The sequence below is a fragment of the Lagenorhynchus albirostris genome, chromosome 17, assembly GCF_949774975.1.
Source record: "Lagenorhynchus albirostris chromosome 17, mLagAlb1.1, whole genome shotgun sequence".
Classification (NCBI taxonomy): Eukaryota; Metazoa; Chordata; class Mammalia; order Artiodactyla; family Delphinidae; genus Lagenorhynchus; species Lagenorhynchus albirostris.
The window spans coordinates 44,786,621-44,792,980 of record NC_083111.1 but is presented as its reverse complement, the minus strand read 5'-3'; positions in this window follow the sequence as shown (position 1 = coordinate 44,792,980).

The following is a 6,360-nucleotide window of genomic DNA, read 5'->3' as shown; positions in this document are numbered from 1 at the left end:
AATTTGTTGAGATGGATCAAACCCACTCTTTTTTTTTTTTTAATTGTTTTTGGAGTATAGTTGATTTACAATGTTGTGTTAGTTCCAGGTGTACAGCAAAGTGAATCAGTTATACATATACATATATCCACTCTTTTTAGGATTCTTTTCCCATATAAGCCATTAGAGAGTGTTGAGTAGAGTTCCCTGTGCTATAGAGTTCCCTGTGCTATACAGTCCTTATTAGTTATCTATTTTATATATAGTAGTGTGTATATGTCAGTCCCAATCTCCCAACTTATCCCTCCACCTCCCTTACCCCTGGTAGCCATAAGTTTATTTTCTACATCTGTGACTCTTATTTCTGCAAGCCCACTCTTAGTAAAGAGAATTGGAGTTTACTTACAAGATTATATGCAACAAACTACAAAAAATTGAAGAGTGTCATAGAACTCCAGTCCCTAGTTCTTCCTCACCAAGGATGTCATAACTTTCTCCAGTGTGGGCTCCCTCCAGCAGTCTGCAGAACTGCTGGTTGCCTGCTGCCTTGCTGTGTGTGGGCATCATCAGGAGCCTGGTGGTGCTTCTGAAACAGGAAGGGGACAGGACACAGTCGTCAAAAGAAGGAAGAGGGGGACACAGCCACTGAGAAAAACAGTATGCAGAGAAAAACTGGTTAGAACCAACTAGGCCCAAGATGGTGGAAAATTCGACTTCCGGCAGACTTTGAGCCTCATTATAATACATTAGCATATGCTAAACGACATACCTACTGGTGCCATGACAGACACCATGACAGTTCCGAGGCCAACCATAAAAGACCAAAAAGTGGTCAGTGGCCCAATTCCTGGAAATCCCCACCTCTTCCCTAAAATAGTTAGAACATTCCTTCCATTGGTTAGTATGAAATTACCCAGCCCATAAAAACTAACAACCCCATACTCTGGGGCCCGCTCCCACCTTCCGAGAACCACCTCGTTCTGCCTGTGGAATGTGTATCCTCTCAAAAAGCTTGCTCCCATTTTAACTGTGGCTCTCTTTTGAAGGACCCTCACTTGGCAGCCCATCCCAGGGACTTGCCTAAGACCTGAGATGTGACCATTCTCTCGTCCTCACTTCTCCTGCAACACTTCAGCTTTCTGTTTCCCTTGCTGAGTGCACTGGCTGGCCGCTAAGGTCTCCCGAGTGGGCTATGCACCCATGCTCTCCTTGGGGCTGCAATCTCCCTGTCCAGTCAGTCTTCTCTTGGGCACTGTAACCATGGGAAGGACATCTTAAAGATGTGGAAAGACTCATTTCCTCTGGAGTCTGAGTTGAAGAAGGACACCCTCACAGGCAGAACACAAATTTCAGGAACACTTCTTGTGTATATATCATTTAATATCGCTATCTACTACAACCCTGCAGCAACTGAGAGGGATTAATGATTAATCATCCAATAATGCTGGCTGCATGGCGCTATAGCTTCATTTAAAAACACGGTTGTAAATTATGTACTACATATATCCAATAAAACACTGTATGTTCAAGTCTTTATAAAGTCTATCATATTATAGAATATTAATTATTTTGTTTTGAATAACAATGTGTTATTCAGGGAAGACATTTTAGTTTTAAAAAAACTGCAGTCAGTTCTAGCTTTCCATTTTTCCATGTTTCTTCAGGTCACCTGCTGGAATCTTTAAAAGTTAGTTAAGTAATTAATACGAAGGCAATAGTTCATTCTTGAGTGTGATGCTTAATTTTATATGTTGACTTGACTGGCCATGGGGTGCCAGGATTAAGCATTGTTTCTGGGTGTGTCCAGGAGGGTGTTTTCCGGAGAGATTGGCATTTGCATCAGTGGACTCAGAGAAGTAGATTGCCCTCCCCAACGTGGTGGACACCATCCAATCGGTTGAGGCGAGGGCCTGAATAGAACAAAAGGTGGAGGAAGAAAGAATTCACACCTCACCCCTCTCACCCCCCACCCCTGCTCTGCTGAGCTGGGACAACTCATCTCCTCTTCCTCATCTTCTCCTGCCCTCAGATCGGGATCGAGCTCCCCTGGTACTCAGGCCTTCTGACTCTCTACTGCATTACGTCACTGGCTTTCCTGGGTCTCCAGCTTGTAGATTGTGGGATATTTTAGTCTGCATATTCACGTGAGTAATTCTTTGTAATAAATCTCCTCTTATATTCTATTGGTTCTGTTTCTCTGGAGAACCCTAATACACTGAGGTCATAACTACACAATTGTAAGCGTTGGTTATTTTGTAAGTAAGCCTTTTCTAGATTACTTTTAAAAAACATTGTGTTTATATTAATGGATATTGCAAATATACATCTATGTGGCGAATTTTAAAAACCAGCTACCCTAAAACTCAATAATAAAAAACCAAATAATCCAATTAAAAATTGGCAAAGGATCTGAATAGACATTCCTCCAAGGAAGATATACAAGTGGCCAATAAGCACATGAAAAGACGCACAGCATGATCATTCAGCAGGGAAATGCAAATCAAAGGCACAATGAGATATCACTTCACATTCACTAGGATGGCTAGAGTCAAAAAGTCAGATAACAACAAATGCTGGTGAGGACATGCAGAAGTTGGAACATTCATACACTGCTAATGGGAATGTAGAACAGTGTGGCTGCTTTGTAAAACAGTCTGGCAGTTCCTCAAACGATTAATCATAATTTCCCTATGCCCCAGCAATTCTACGATTAGATATATACCCAAGCAAAATGAAAACATATGTCCACACAGAAAGTTGTACATGAATGTCAATAGAAGCATAATTCATAATAGCCAAAAGGTGGAAACAACATAAATGTCTATCAGTTGATGAGTGGATAAACTAGATGTTGTATAACCACATAGTAGAATATTATTCAACCATAAAGAGAAACAAACTACACGTATATGCTATAGCATGTATGAGCCTTGAAACCATTATGCTAAGTGAAAGATGCCAGTTACAAAGGACCACATATTATATGATTCCATTTGTATGAAAGTCCAGAACACAAAAATCTATAGAACAGAAAGTAGATTAGTGGTTGCTTAGAGGTGGGGGAGGGGTAGGGACATAGTGGGTGACAGTTAAAGGTTATGGGATTTCTCCTTGAGGTGATGAAAATGTTCTACAATTGTGAATATACTAAAAACCATTGCATTGCACACTTTAAATTGGTGAATTGTGTGGTACAAGGATTCTATCAAAAAAAAAGCAAGTGAGCACAAGAAATTCAACATCATCTATCAATAAAATATACTTATATACTGAAAAACAAGTCCACTGTCCTAATATTCTACAGTTGGTTTTATCTTGCAATGCACTTTCCAGGGCCAGAAGCTTATATGGAATAAAGAATGTGTATGTCCTAAATAAGATAAAACAAAATACAGTGACACACACATACAAACCTTGTAGGTCACTGTTAATGAGTGCTAGGAAATCAGCTCCTTATTCGGAAAACTAATAAATAAAGAGAAAGAATCAAGCATTTATCCTGCATATTGCATCTTAGGGTAATCAAGAGTTGATGAGAGAAAGTTTCTCCTTGTAGAAGTATGCCAGCTAATAAATGAGGAAAGAATAACAGAATTTCACCATTTTGCACCCCTAATGCAATAGTGGATCAAGGTAATGGCCATATTATGGCAAAAAGAAAGACAACAAAGCATTATGTGCCTCCTTGTGAAAGTACTCAGTTCCATCCATGAAATATTCTTGCCACTGAACAAACAGAATGTGACTGTGATAAAGTCTCTAGAGCTAACTACAAGTTTCCAGAAAGAGAGGGAACCAGAAGAACATGTCATGTGATATTGCAGGGATGGAATGAGCAAAATTCCAGATATGGGAAACTCTCAAAGACAAATCAATGAATACACTGTATGAAAAGGAAGAAAGAGCAAGAAGAAGGAGGACACCTATCGATTCACACAGAATTAAAAAACTTATTGACCAAATGAAATGGCGGCACCTGGTCTGGATCCTGATTTAAACAACTTTATGAGACAGCTGGGGAAATTCAAACACTTACTAAATATTTGATAATATGAAGGAAGAATTAACTTTTCAATGTGCTATAAAGATGTTGCAGTTGTATTTTTAAAAAGACCTTTATCACAGGGATACATATTGAAATATTTTTGGATAAAATGATGTGATGCCTGGGATTTGCTTAAAAACAATCCAGGAAGGAGGACGTGCGGGAGTATAAAAAACGTTGGCCGTGAGTTGGTAATTGCTGAGAGTTCTATATATTTCTGCTTATGGTTGAAATGTTTTGTAATGAAAAAAATTTTTTTGAAAAGGAAAAAGTATCACTTTGCAAACAATTTAGACAGAAGTGAAGAGGAGGTGGCCTGGAAAATTGGTAGGTATCTCTTTAGAGATGATGAAGACACTGATATCAAACTTGCCCCTGAGGAGTTTGAATAAAATTTTTTCATGAAATGTGAGAGTGGAAAAAAATTTTTAACAGTATATTTTCTATACATGTGGTTTTGGATATGTATTTTAAACTAAATTAATAAATCATATAAGAAGATAATTAAATATTTCATCTTCATCACTAAAAGTTTGCATATTCCAGTTTCGTGTCCCCTGCCCCTAAAAGCTCAATTGTTTTAAATTTTTCAATAGGATATTTTGGGATTGTGTAATATTCAAAGTTGCCCCATGTCCAGGCATATATAATATAAGAAATTATGCATTTTCATTCAATGCGTTCAAGGTCACAGCCAAGCCATTTCCCCATGCCATTGTGAAGTTGTGGTAAAAATAATCTTAATGGCTGCATATAATGCGGCGGATATACGAATGTTTATTGTTAGGCACTTGATTTACCTTGTTTTTCACTATTACAAATAATGCTGAGATAACCTTTACTCAAGCAATTTAGAACAAGAGACAGGTACATATGGGCCCACTGTATGTTCCGGGACAGCCCACTTAGCGCCTGCTGTCCCAGCATAATTATTAAGAGTTCCCTCTTCATTTCCAGAGTTTCTCTGTACACCTATCATGTGCTCTTCCTATTTGTAAACAATTTGATGTTTTTCCTTTGCTGCTGTCTAGGTATTTTACTATTCCGCGTCAGTATCTTCTGGGATATGATTTGGACATTCAATAAATTAGAATTGTCCAGCAAGTAGAAGCATAGCAAATCCAAAAGAATCTATAGACAAGTTATTAGAATTAGTAAGTGAATGTCCACTCACTATTCTCTGGGAAAAGGTCAATATACAAAATTTAGGTATGTTTCCACTCACTAGCAATAATTCTTTTAAGCCTTCTATGTCTATTATGTTTATTTTCTCACATATCCTATAAATCACTATTTGCTTTGTTCTCCTAATTGCAACCTCTTCGTGTAATATTACCTCCTCTTTTTTGTTTATTCGTTTGTTTAGTCAGCCCAGAGCTTAGCTGTTTCTGCTGTCTCAAAATCTTTTCCCCTTGTGGCTCTTCTATCAATGATACACATTCTTGGTAATTAGTGGTCACTTCTTCATGACCTGTTTCAATTCCCAGTAAAATAACTTGTCACAAGTTCCATCCACTCCTTGGAAGGAATACTGTTATTGAGAAATCTTTGCCAGCCCTCTGTTTTACTGTTTCCTTCTTCATTGTTTCTGTAGCTTTTTTGTATAGATCCTGGCTGGGCTGCTTTGTGTTTGTTCATCTTTGGAATAAATGAGTTTTTTCACACACACAAAAATAATGCTGAGATAAAGTATTTTTATATAAAAGCAATTTCTGTCTTAATGTTATTTTCTTAAAATAGAGTTCCTGAAGTAGAATTATATTATAAAGAATATAAATATTTTAAGATTCTTGATACATATCAAACTGTTCTTTGGTAAGATTTTTTTTTTTAAACCAGTTGACACTTTCACCATCAAAACATGAAAGGGTCAGTTTCACCATCAACATTAAGAAGTTTTATTTATTTATTTTGTCATTTTGGCTATTGAAATAGATGAAAAAGTATATCTCATTTCTGTTTCAATTTACCTGATTATTAATAAGGTAGACCATCCCCCTGTTTATTTATTTTATTCCAATTTTGTTCATTGTTCATTGGTATCATTTACCTCTCTATCTACCGGGGAATGTAGTGTTTTTCTTATTGATGTGCATAAATTATTTATCCCATAAAGATAAATAAATTTATTTACTTAACTAATATTAATTAAACATCTGCTACTATGCTAACCTCAGGGGATACAGTTATGAAAAATGTGGTCATGGTCTATGCTTTCATGGAACTTATGTTTATGGGAGAGGTAAACATTAAACAATTTTATATATACACATTTTTTGTGTGTAGTAAGTGCTGTGAAGAAAAAAGACAGGATGCAGTGAGAAAGCATAACATAA